This window comes from Drosophila suzukii, unplaced genomic scaffold (assembly GCF_043229965.1).
Source record: "Drosophila suzukii unplaced genomic scaffold, CBGP_Dsuzu_IsoJpt1.0 scf_12, whole genome shotgun sequence".
NCBI lineage: Eukaryota > Metazoa > Arthropoda > Insecta > Diptera > Drosophilidae > Drosophila > Drosophila suzukii.
Genome location: NW_027255899.1, coordinates 1,340,856 through 1,354,865, shown reverse-complemented (window position 1 = coordinate 1,354,865; position 14,010 = coordinate 1,340,856).

Sequence of the window (14,010 nt, the reverse complement as noted above, 5' to 3'; positions counted from 1 at the left end):
CAAGTCCAGATGATGGGAAGTTTTCCGAAAGAGCGAGTGTCTTTTTCCCGTTCGTTCACGTACACAGCGATGGACTACGCCCGCCCGTTTGATATAAAAAATTATACCGGAAGAGCTTGTCTCATTACGAAAGGGTATGTGTTGGTTTTCGTTTGTTTTTCTACAAATTCCATCCATCTAGAGCCTACATCCGACTTAACGACTGAAAGTTTCTTGCCGCTTTCGCTCTTTTCGTCTCTAAAAGAGCGTGTCCTCGTCAAGTATAGTCCGATAATGGAAAGACCTTCGTCGGCGCCTCCACCGTGCTTTCTCGAGACTTCCTGCAAGCCGTTAAGGAGTCTGTGATCTGGCAATTCATTCCTCCTGGGGCACCCCATATGGGAGGCCTATGAGAAGCTGGTGTCAAGAGCTTCAAGACCTTGTTTTACAAGTCCACCGCTACACGAAAGTATACCTTTGAAGAGCTGTCCACCCTCCTAGCGAGAATCGAAGCTTGTCTGAATTCCAGACCGCTATCTCCCATGTCCGAGGATCCAACTTATCTCTTAGCGTTGACACCAGGGCACTTTCTTGTTGGTGGACCTCTTTTATCCATGGTGGAACCTGAAGTGAAGGGCGAATCCAAGTCCATTCTGAACCGGTGGCAGCACTTAAAGTTTCTCCATCAACAATTCCGCACTCGATGGAAGGATGAGTACTTTAAGGAGCTCCACAAGCGCAACAAGTGGCAAGTCCCCACAGAAAATCTGCGTGTTGGCGATCTGGTCGTCATTAAGGATGACAATTTGCCCTCAAATGAGTGGCGACTCGTAAGAATAGACTCCGTTTTCCGGGAGCCGATGGCAATGTCCGCGTAGTCGACATTCGTACGACACGCGGCATTGTCAAACGTCCAGTGACCAATGTGGTTCTTCTTCCAAGAGAGCCGCCCAAAACTACCTCGTAACGAGCCGCGTTTGTTTTTTCCTTATCCACACTCTAAACAGGAAAATGGCTCCCCGACCACGTAGCGCTCAGGCTTTGGATAGCAGACGTACTAGAGGTACTCAGTCCTACCGATGCCGAGTCTGCCGCGGAATCCATCCTCTTCGGAAGTGTCAGAGGTTCCTAAAGCTGAGCGCAGAGAAGTGGCTGCGGGCAGTTCTCATAAACTGTCTCCCACACGAGCACTCCACTGGGAGCTGTCGGAGCGGTGACCGGTGCAGAACGTGCAACCGGAACCATCACACGCTGCTGCAAATGCACGACCTTGTTTCCCGGAAAATGTCCGGATCCAAGCAACAGCCCTCTTCTCCGCAGCGTTCGCGCCGGCCAGATCCGCCAACTCGCCAAACGCCTGCCCCTCCACCGCGCTCAGCATCCTCGACACCAGCTCCGTCGCTCGCCGCACTTCTCCAGCGTCATAGCGTCAATGTCCTCCCGACTGCTTTGGTGATCGTCGACACCGGAGAGAAGACGTTCGACACCGCCGCACTCATCGATCCATGCACCCCGACAAGGTCCATCGATGCATCCCTGGCCGCCGCGTTTCGTTTGCCGACAACTAACGTGGGCGATGAGAGCATATGCACGGCGACGATTCGTTCGAAGGTCGACGAGGCCATCAAGCTGGAGGTGGTCCTCAAGATCGAGCCGAACGTGCGCATCCGCACCCCCATCCGTGCGCTCAGTGAGAGCGTCGTCCAGAAATTTAAGGAGCTACCGCTCGCGGATGAGCGCTTCCACCGGCCAGCCACTATTTCTTTGATCCTGGGCGCGGACGTCTACCCGAAGGTGATACAGCCAGAAGACGGTGTTCGGGTGGATCCTCTCCGGTGCCTGTACGCACTTTGGATGAAATTAAGTACGAAATAAATGGATGTGAGATGGATATGACTACAACCCTAAAAATTATATATCTCTGGACAATCTTCAAAGTCCAAATCTATTAAATTCCGGATGGAGCAGTGGGGACGAAATTTCTACGGGACCCCACTTTAACTTTTCTGTACCATTAAAAAATTTATTGGGATTTGCTTTTCATTAATGCCTTAAATTTCGAATTAAAGAATTCAGTGCCAGTATCAGTTTGCATGTTTTTTGGTGTCCCGTGACCCGATTTAAACATTCTCTCCATAGCTCGAGAAACGTTATTTGAATTTTTTGATTTTAATGCCTCACCCCAAGCATATTTCGAAAATGTGTCTATAACAGTCAACAAGTATCGGTACCCATCATTCGATTTTGAAAAGGCTCCCATTTCAACCAAATCTGCTTGCCACAGATCGTTTATACCCCTTGTAATCACTCGTCTTCGTTGAAAGTTTTTTCGAGATGGTCCGTGCAACTCATGTACGATTTCTCGCTTAATCATATTCTTCTAATAGGCTGAAAAGCGACACCTTCTAATTCAATTGTGGTTTTTTTCGGTAATGATATCGGTTTTGTTACATATTTAAATATATAGTCCTCAATGGTTTTAATCTTTTCCAGAATTTTGGCAAAAATTTGGTCAGCGCTGTCTGCCCTCTTATTATTCAATTCAATTTTATTTTCTAAGCTTAAAATTTTTGTGAGTCGACGATTAACATTTTGAGTTATAATTTTTCTTAAATCTTCTCCCAACTTTCCGAGGATCTCATCAGTATATTGTTTCGTTGCTAGGTCATTGTTGTCTAAAGGCTTAGATCCGTTTTTGATACGTTTATTTTGAGCATTTAGATTACCGTCCTCATCGATGAATAATCCCTAGGTAGAATTAACACGTCTTTTCAAATTTTCTGATCGTTCCTTATCAACAGAAAAATGTCCAAACTTGTCGACAGACATGATGTTTATAAATGTAAAACATATTTGTCCTTCCTATTTATACCCCTTAAAATATAATACTTTTTTTACGCAATTCTTCTAATACTAAAAAAAATTTCGTTATTGTGGCTGGTGTTACCCGCTCTTTTTGATGCTACTAAAATTTTCAATCGTTCGACTAACTCATTTACATCATTCCAATATACATAGTTTGGATTTGATTTCTGAAGATTCATGTAACCAAAACCTGTTTTTGAGCGAAGTGGAGTAGACGTTGTAGGACTGAAATCTTTGTCTATCAACTTCTTAATAATATGGCTATATTTGTATGCTCGTGTACCCTTGATTCTGTTATTAGGTTTAAAGCCTACTCTATGTATATTCGTTTCTAAAATAATTTTTTTATACATTTTCAAGTCTTGATCATCATAGTTTTCAGGTTTACTAAGAAAAATTAGAGAGTACAGACCAGGAGTCAGATCACAACTCATTCCACTAGAAAATGTTTTTTTATTATATTTAATTTTTAATTCGTTATCTCCCAATGTTAATGAATTGTTTGCACTTTTTAAGGTCCATAGCCTTTATCCAACACATTTCCTCTGGTCAAATTACTGATATTTAAATCGTAGTTATATCCAGCGTTATTATCTTCTAGCTCTGCATCCACACCCATATCGGCCTCTCCTGTATACATTGGTAAAGGTGTTGTCCCTTCATCTTCACTTTTTTCCGTCTCCTTTTTCTCATCTTCTATATCTTCCTCTATATTCGTCTGAGAAAAGAATTGATTATAGGAATCACTATCATCGAAAGACCTTGGTGGAGTTATGTTTCGATTAGACTGCAGATCTTTCTCATTAGTTGTAAGGTAGAAATCGTCAAGCTCTCTCTCATCATCATCGTATTTTTTAATTTGCTTCATTTCACCCTTTACTTTTATACTATCTTTTACATTAGAAATATTTTGTTTTTATTTTGCTTAACAAGTTCATGTAAGGGTTCAGTAATAGGCTTAAAAGTTTCCTCCAATTAAAAATTAGTATGATTTTTGACTTGTTTGAGATCTTCGAATTTTCGCTTCAAAGCAAATCTAGCTTTGGTTAACTGTGACAAAATATTCATTGTAGTATATTTTTCAAACTTTATATGAAAGATTTAAAATTTCCGAAATTCATGTAGTCACTCCTCAGTTACTAAACAAATACTGTTTAGGGAACGCCAAAATCTGTAATATTTATATACCGTTTCCGAATAAAAAAAATTCGATACATTTTCTTCATTATATTTAAAAAAGTGTATTTATTGTTATATTCTTAAAATCTCAATCTTTTTAATGATTACTGACTTATTTCTAAATACAAATTGTCAAAACTTTTATAAATATTAAATTTTCCATCAACCATTTCATTGATGATATCATCTTGAAGAGAGGTTTACCTTTCCGGCATGTACAGAATGTGCTTCTCCAACTCGAGAGCAATAGATTCTCCAACCCTTGTTGTTTTGCGCTCCGCCTTGAGGATCGGGAATCTTACATTTTTGGGCATCCTTGTCTTCGATAGCAGTGTTTTTTTCTATTAAGTTTGTTGAATTCTTTAATTACAATGTTCATCTGGTTTTCCTGATTCATGATGGTTGTTGAGGTTTTTGGACTTGGTACAGTTGTTCCACGTTGTATTTAGCTGTATTTTGAAGTTTACTACCTGTTTAGCAGTTGTTCAGTACTTGTTTCGTAGTTGCTTACTACTTGTTTTAGCTGGTTAATAGCTCTTATTAGATAGTTATTATCTGTTTAGTAGCTGTTAACTAGTTGTTTACTAGTTGTTATAAGCTGGTCACCAGCTGTTTTGAGCTGTTATGAGCAGTTATAGTTTTTTTGTTAAGAATGATCAAAAATTCTTGTCCTCTAGATGACGTTCGATGTGAAGTAACAACTTAGACTGTGAGTTTGAACGCGCAGGTCCATTTTTTATACTATACGGAGTTCACACATGCACGTACCCATACATTGATTTTCAACACCCCAAATGTAAATTTACCATTTAAATATACCGGGCTTGACTCCACATCTTCTACGAAAGAAAGTAGAAAAGCGAGGCACAGGTGTCCACAGTTGTATGTATCAAAGTCTTGAACTCTATCGTAGTTGTATTGTATTCTATGTCCCAAGTATTTCACAACTTCTCTAGGTGGCTGAAGATTTCCAAAACTAACGAAATAATGTATATTCTTTTTATTTTCATTATGTGCAACCCAATGTGTACCACTTGATCGTGAATTATCTAGGTTTACTATACCACACCCCCAACTTTTTGGTGCTTCTGGGAGTAGATCTCTCATAAACACCCCTCTAAAATGTGGGATATATTTCTTAGCAAAATGTATAATGTCGATATTTGATAGTGGTCTATTGGGTAGCAGAAAAATTAGTTTTTTCGCTTCTTAATTCCTTTCCACTTACTATAGGGCTTAAGAAAGAAACCACAACCCTTTCTATAGGGCTTGAGATATAATCCTTCTTCTACAGCAACACTTTCAATTTTCCTGTTGTGACGATTTTTCTCCTCCATAACTTCTTTGGCCATTCTCGCATTGTTAATTGTTTTTGCAATTGCTGCACCACCATTTGCTAAACTACCAAGAGCGCTGAGGGCTGTCAAGATCGGCACGATTGGTAGAAAACCTCCAATTTTGGGTACATTAATTACACGAGGTACTTTAACATTTTTCTTAGAACCCATTGATTGATGAATTGATTTACGTGCAACTTTAATTGCTCTCATAATGTCTAATGGTTTTTGTTTTTTTAATGTCTTAGTAGCAACATTAATAACAGTTAACAGTGCATCTTATTCCGCAACAGCGAGGGGCAAATTCGAGATTTCGAATTACAGACGGTAACTTTTGGAGTCAATTGCGCGCCATTCCTGGCCATTCGAGTCCTGCAACAGTTGGCAACTGACGTGCAGCTTAGCCCTCCAAGAGCGAGCAACGTCATTTGAAATCATATGTATGTAGGCGATGTCCTTTCGGGAGCTGACTCCGCCGAGGACGCTAAGTTCATTGTTCGCGAGCTACAAAGTGCTCTAGATTCCGCGGGGTTTCCATTGAGGAAATGGACCTCCAACCACAAAGAAATATTAGTTTATATCCAAAGCGATCAGCTTCTGACAACCGACTTCCTCGAGATTGACACTGAGAGCACAGCCAAAACTCTCGGCGTACGATGGAAGGCAACGTCCGATGAGTTCTTTTTCGTCCCACCAGATTTAGCAACGGAAATCTCCCACACGAAACGCCAAGTCCTTTCCCAAATTGCCAAGCTGTTTGATCCAGCAGGCTGGCTCGCTCCATTTGTTGTGTCTGCCAAAATCTTTATGCAAGAGATTTGGCTTCAGGATGTAGGCTGGGACGATAAACTTCCAATTGAGCTGTGCCAAAGGTGGAACAGCTTTCTCCAGAGCTATTCGGTCCTAGACCAGGTCAGAATACCCAGATGGGTTTCCTTCCGTCCAGAGTTCCGCGTAGAGCATCACGGAATCTGTGACGCCTCTCAAAAGGTATACGGTGCTGCGATCTATGTGCGCGTAGAAGTGGGCCACAAGACGATGGTGCACTTGCTCACGGCCAAGACGCGTGTGGCGCCAGTCAAAACGGTGCGGCTCTCCTTTTGTCAGAGATGGCCGAAGCCATTCTTCCTAATATGCCGAGGCTGACCTCAAAATTCCATTGTTGGACCGATTCCACGATTGTTTTAGCATGGTTAGCCAAACCAGAGTGCCATTGGACAACGTTCGTTGCCAACAGGGTGACGAATACCACCGAGTCCACTGAGACGGCCAATTGGTCGCACGCTCAATCCGAACATAATCCTGCTGATTTGGCTAGTCGAGGAGTTCCCCTTCAAGAGCTGGTGGATAACCCGCTTTGGTGGCATGGACCCACTTGGCTGCAACGTCCACGCGATCATTGGCCCAGCCAGGGAACCGACCTGCCGGTGACTGAGACCGAAAAGCGTGCAGTTAAAGTCCATGTGGCGTCTATGCCGACAGAAGATTTCCTAGATCGCTTTCCCAATTTAGATAGAGCTTTGCGGGTCCTCGCGAATGTCCATCGATTTGTCCAACGATGTCGAAGACGATCACCGCTTTCCGGGGTCCGTCTAGAGGCCCAGGACGTTGCCGCCGCGGAAGAACTCATGACAATTTGCACTCAGCGCAGGTATTTTTCTGAAGAATTCCGCTGCTTGAGTCAGAAGCGTCCTGTGCCCGCGGCAAGTTCGATTCTCTCCCTGAACCCCTTTCTAGATAAGAAAGGGGTAATCAAGGCATGCGGCCGCGTAACGGCCTCCGACAGTTTGCAGTATGATGAACGACATCCGATAATCCTGCCGTACGAATGTGCACTCTCGCGGCTTCTGGTAAAATTCACGCATCTCATTACGTTACATGGTGGTAACGAGTTAGCGGTGCGTCTCACTCGGTCCAGATACTGGGTTCCAAGAATAAAGAACTTGGTGAAGGCAGTGGTTAACTCCTGCAAGGTCTGCGTTATCCACAAAAAGAGATTGCAAGTCCAGATGATGGGAAGTTTTCCGAAAGAGCGAGTGTCTTTTTCCCGTTCGTTCACGTACACAGCGATGGACTACGCCCGCCCGTTTGATATAAAAAATTATACCGGAAGAGCTTGTCTCATTACGAAAGGGTATGTGTTGGTTTTCGTTTGTTTTTCTACAAATTCCATCCATCTAGAGCCTACATCCGACTTAACGACTGAAAAGTTTCTTGCCGCTTTCGCTCTTTTCGTCTCTAAAAGAGCGTGTCCTCGTCAAGTATAGTCCGATAATGGAAAGACCTTCGTCGGCGCCTCCACCGTGCTTTCTCGAGACTTCCTGCAAGCCGTTAAGGAGTCTGTGATCTGGCAATTCATTCCTCCTGGGGCACCCCATATGGGAGGCCTATGAGAAGCTGGTGTCAAGAGCTTCAAGACCTTGTTTTACAAGTCCACCGCTACACGAAAGTATACCTTTGAAGAGCTGTCCACCCTCCTAGCGAGAATCGAAGCTTGTCTGAATTCCAGACCGCTATCTCCCATGTCCGAGGATCCAACTTATCTCTTAGCGTTGACACCAGGGCACTTTCTTGTTGGTGGACCTCTTTTATCCATGGTGGAACCTGAAGTGAAGGGCGAATCCAAGTCCATTCTGAACCGGTGGCAGCACTTAAAGTTTCTCCATCAACAATTCCGCACTCGATGGAAGGATGAGTACTTTAAGGAGCTCCACAAGCGCAACAAGTGGCAAGTCCCCACAGAAAATCTGCGTGTTGGCGATCTGGTCGTCATTAAGGATGACAATTTGCCCTCAAATGAGTGGCGACTCGTAAGAATAGACTCCGTTTTCCGGGAGCCGATGGCAATGTCCGCGTAGTCGACATTCGTACGACACGCGGCATTGTCAAACGTCCAGTGACCAATGTGGTTCTTCTTCCAAGAGAGCCGCCCAAAACTACCTCGTAACGAGCCGCGTTTGTTTTTTCCTTATCCACACTCTAAACAGGAAAATGGCTCCCCGTCCACGTAGCGCTCAGGCTTTGGATAGCAGACGTACTAGAGGTACTCAGTCCTACCGATGCCGAGTCTGCCGCGGAATCCATCCTCTTCGGAAGTGTCAGAGGTTCCTAAAGCTGAGCGCAGAGAAGTGGCTGCGGGCAGTTCTCATAAACTGTCTCCCACACGAGCACTCCACTGGGAGCTGTCGGAGCGGTGACCGGTGCAGAACGTGCAACCGGAACCATCACACGCTGCTGCAAATGCACGACCTTGTTTCCCGGAAAATGTCCGGATCCAAGCAACAGCCCTCTTCTCCGCAGCGTTCGCGCCGGCCAGATCCGCCAACTCGCCAAACGCCTGCCCCTCCACCGCGCTCAGCATCCTCGACACCAGCTCCGTCGCTCGCCGCACTTCTCCAGCGTCATAGCGTCAATGTCCTCCCGACTGCTTTGGTGATCGTCGACACCGGAGAGAAGACGTTCGACACCGCCGCACTCATCGATCCATGCACCCCGACAAGGTCCATCGATGCATCCCTGGCCGCCGCGTTTCGTTTGCCGACAACTAACGTGGGCGATGAGAGCATATGCACGGCGACGATTCGTTCGAAGGTCGACGAGGCCATCAAGCTGGAGGTGGTCCTCAAGATCGAGCCGAACGTGCGCATCCGCACCCCCATCCGTGCGCTCAGTGAGAGCGTCGTCCAGAAATTTAAGGAGCTACCGCTCGCGGATGAGCGCTTCCACCGGCCAGCCACTATTTCTTTGATCCTGGGCGCGGACGTCTACCCGAAGGTGATACAGCCAGAAGACGGTGTTCGGGTGGATCCTCTCCGGTGCCTGTACGCACTTTGGATGAAATTAAGTACGAAATAAATGGATGTGAGATGGATATGACTACAACCCTAAAAATTATATATCTCTGGACAATCTTCAAAGTCCAAATCTATTAAATTCCGGATGGAGCAGTGGGGACGAAATTTCTACGGGACCCCACTTTAACTTTTCTGTACCATTAAAAAATTTATTGGGATTTGCTTTTCATTAATGCCTTAAATTTCGAATTAAAGAATTCAGTGCCAGTATCAGTTTGCATGTTTTTTGGTGTCCCGTGACCCGATTTAAACATTCTCTCCATAGCTCGAGAAACATTATTTGAATTTTTTGATTTTAATGCCTCACCCCAAGCATATTTCGAAAATGTGTCTATAACAGTCAACAAGTATCGGTACCCATCATTCGATTTTGAAAAGGCTCCCATTTCAACCAAATCTGCTTGCCACAGATCGTTTATGCCCCTTGTAATCACTCGTCTTCGTTGAAAGTTTTTTCGAGATGGTCCGTGCAACTCATGTACGATTTCTCGCTTAATCATATTCTTCTAATAGGCTGAAAAGCGACACCTTCTAATTCAATTGTGGTTTTTTTCGGTAATGATATCGGTTTTGTTACATATTTAAATATATAGTCCTCAATGGTTTTAATCTTTTCCAGAATTTTGGCAAAAATTTGGTCAGCGCTGTCTGCCCTCTTATTATTCAATTCAATTTTATTTTCTAAGCTTAAAATTTTTGTGAGTCGACGATTAACATTTTGAGTTATAATTTTTCTTAAATCTTCTCCCAACTTTCCGAGGATCTCATCAGTATATTGTTTCGTTGCTAGGTCATTGTTGTCTAAAGGCTTAGATCCGTTTTTGATACGTTTATTTTGAGCATTTAGATTACCGTCCTCATCGATGAATAATCCCTAGGTAGAATTAACACGTCTTTTCAAATTTTCTGATCGTTCCTTATCAACAGAAAAATGTCCAAACTTGTCGACAGACATGATGTTTATAAATGTAAAACATATTTGTCCTTCCTATTTATACCCCTTAAAATATAATACTTTTTTTACGCAATTCTTCTAATACTAAAAAAAATTTCGTTATTGTGGCTGGTGTTACCCGCTCTTTTTGATGCTACTAAAATTTTCAATCGTTCGACTAACTCATTTACATCATTCCAATATACATAGTTTGGATTTGATTTCTGAAGATTCATGTAACCAAAACCTGTTTTTGAGCGAAGTGGAGTAGACGTTGTAGGACTGAAATCTTTGTCTATCAACTTCTTAATAATATGGCTATATTTGTATGCTCGTGTACCCTTGATTCTGTTATTAGGTTTAAAGCCTACTCTATGTATATTCGTTTCTAAAATAATTTTTTTATACATTTTCAAGTCTTGATCATCATAGTTTTCAGGTTTACTAAGAAAAATTAGAGAGTACAGACCAGGAGTCAGATCACAACTCATTCCACTAGAAAATGTTTTTTTATTATATTTAATTTTTAATTCGTTATCTCCCAATGTTAATGAATTGTTTGCACTTTTTAAGGTCCATAGCCTTTATCCAACACATTTCCTCTGGTCAAATTACTGATATTTAAATCGTAGTTATATCCAGCGTTATTATCTTCTAGCTCTGCATCCACACCCATATCGGCCTCTCCTGTATACATTGGTAAAGGTGTTGTCCCTTCATCTTCACTTTTTTCCGTCTCCTTTTTCTCATCTTCTATATCTTCCTCTATATTCGTCTGAGAAAAGAATTGATTATGGGAATCACTATCATCGAAAGACCTTGGTGGAGTTATGTTTCGATTAGACTGCAGATCTTTCTCATTAGTTGTAAGGTAGAAATCGTCAAGCTCTCTCTCATCATCATCGTATTTTTTAATTTGCTTCATTTCACCCTTTACTTTTATACTATCTTTTACATTAGAAATATTTTGTTTTTATTTTGCTTAACAAGTTCATGTAAGGGTTCAGTAATAGGCTTAAAAGTTTCCTCCAATTAAAAATTAGTATGATTTTTGACTTGTTTGAGATCTTCGAATTTTCGCTTCAAAGCAAATCTAGCTTTGGTTAACTGTGACAAAATATTCATTGTAGTATATTTTTCAAACTTTATATGAAAGATTTAAAATTTCCGAAATTCATGTAGTCACTCCTCAGTTACTAAACAAATACTGTTTAGGGAACGCCAAAATCTGTAATATTTATATACCGTTTCCGAATAAAAAAAATTCGATACATTTTCTTCATTATATTTAAAAAAGTGTATTTATTGTTATATTCTTAAAATCTCAATCTTTTTAATGATTACTGACTTATTTCTAAATACAAATTGTCAAAACTTTTATAAATATTAAATTTTCCATCAACCATTTCATTGATGATATCATCTTGAAGAGAGGTTTACCTTTCCGGCATGTACAGAATGTGCTTCTCCAACTCGAGAGCAATAGATTCTCCAACCCTTGTTGTTTTGCGCTCCGCCTTGAGGATCGGGAATCTTACATTTTTGGGCATCCTTGTCTTCGATAGCAGTGTTTTTTTCTATTAAGTTTGTTGAATTCTTTAATTACAATGTTCATCTGGTTTTCCTGATTCATGATGGTTGTTGAGGTTTTTGGACTTGGTACAGTTGTTCCACGTTGTATTTAGCTGTATTTTGAAGTTTACTACCTGTTTAGCAGTTGTTCAGTACTTGTTTCGTAGTTGCTTACTACTTGTTTTAGCTGGTTAATAGCTCTTATTAGATAGTTATTATCTGTTTAGTAGCTGTTAACTAGTTGTTTACTAGTTGTTATAAGCTGGTCACCAGCTGTTTTGAGCTGTTATGAGCAGTTATAGCTTTTTTGTTAAGAATGATCAAAAATTCTTGTCCTCTAGATGACGTTCGATGTGAAGTAAAAACTTAGACTGTGAATTTGAACGCGTGCAGGTTCACTTTTTATACTATACAGAGTTCACACACACACGTACCCATACATTGATTTTCAACCCCCCAAATGTAAATTAACTATTTAAATATACCGGTTTTGACTCCACATCTTCTACGAAAGAAAGTAGAAAAGCGAGGCACAGGTGTCCACAGTTGTATGTATCAAAGTCTTGAACTCTATCGTAGTTGTATTGTATTCTATGTCCCAAGTATTTCACAACTTCTCTAGGTGGCTGAAGATTTCCAAAACTATCGAAATATTGTATATTATTTTTATTTTTATTATATGCAACCCAATGTGTACCACTTGATCGTGAATTATCTAAGTTTACTATATCACACTCCCTACTTTTTGGTGCTTCTGGGAGTAGATCTCTCATAAACACCCCTCTAAAATGTGGGATATATTTCTTAGCAAACTGTCTAATGTCGATATTTGATAGTGGTCTATTGGGTAGCAGAGAAATTAGTTTTTTCGCTTCTTAATTCCTTTCCCCTTACTATAGGGCTTAAGAAAGAAACCACAACCCTTTCTATAGGGCTTGAGATATAATCCTTCTTCTACAGCAACACTTTCAATTTTCCTGTTGTGACGATTTTTCTCCTCCATAACTTCTTTGGCCATTCTCGCATTGTTAATTGTTTTTGCAATTGCTGCACTACCACTTGCTAAACTACCAAGAGCGCTGAGGGCTGTCAAGCTCGGCACGATTGGTAGAAAACCTCCAATTTTGGGTAGATTAATTACACGAGGTACTTTAACATTTTTCTTAGAACCCATTGATTGATGAATTGATTTACGTGCAACTTTAATTGCACTCATAATGTCTAATGGTTTTTGTTTTTTTAATGTCTTAGTAGCAACATTAATAACAGTCGAAAGGTTTGTCTTCTTCATTTTATTCTTCAATATCTTTTTCCTTCCTTTCTTTTCCGTTTTATTCAATCCCATACCAAATTTTTTCTTGGCTTTCATTATATTTGTAACAAAGTATGCTGCTGCTCTTTCACCAAGACTGCTATCTGGTGCCTTGACACGCGACCAGGCTTTGTCAATTAATATGGAGTCTGCCTTATGTCGTTCACTCAATGCCTTGTTTTGAGAATATGCAATATCGTGCTCTTTGCAAGCTTCATCCAATGGGTTTATTCCTTGATCACCACGTTCCAACCGTTTCTGTAACTTTGTACCCAGTCCACAAAAATTATACCCCGGAATATGGGCTTCAAACGGTAATGTATTAATTAGCTTATCGACAAGACCACCACCGTGTTTACAGTTAAAAATACGGCTGATGCGATTATAAAAACGTTTCCCCATTTTATTGATGTTTAATCATCAAAGATTTCTCATTGAATGAGGTACACTAGGTAAAAAGATGCGTTTAATAAGTCAAAAACAAAAAATTTTAGTTAGAAATATTAACGATGAAATCGAGAAAAATCTACCGCCACGACATAGTGCTCTCTTACCGAACACAATAAGTGCTCTACTTGTTGGGCCTTCGAATTGTGGTAAAACTAATATTATGTTAAGTCTAATAGAGAGTCCTAATGGATTAAAATTCGAAAATGTTTATATATTTTCAAAAAGATTATATCAACCTAAATATGAGTACTTGGAGAAATTAATCAAACCGATTAAAGGAATGGGATATCATACATTCTCCCATAATGAGGGTGTACTAGACCCCAGTGAAGCTAAAAACAATTCCATTATGATATTCGATGACGTAGCTTGTGAAAAACAAGATAACAAGATATTATTTTTGTATGGGTCGATTCTTTTTATTTATGTCAAACGTATAGTCTGATTCGTGACAATGACAACTTTATTATAATGTTTAAGCAAGATGATTTAAATATGCGGCATATATATCGGGACCATATTAACACT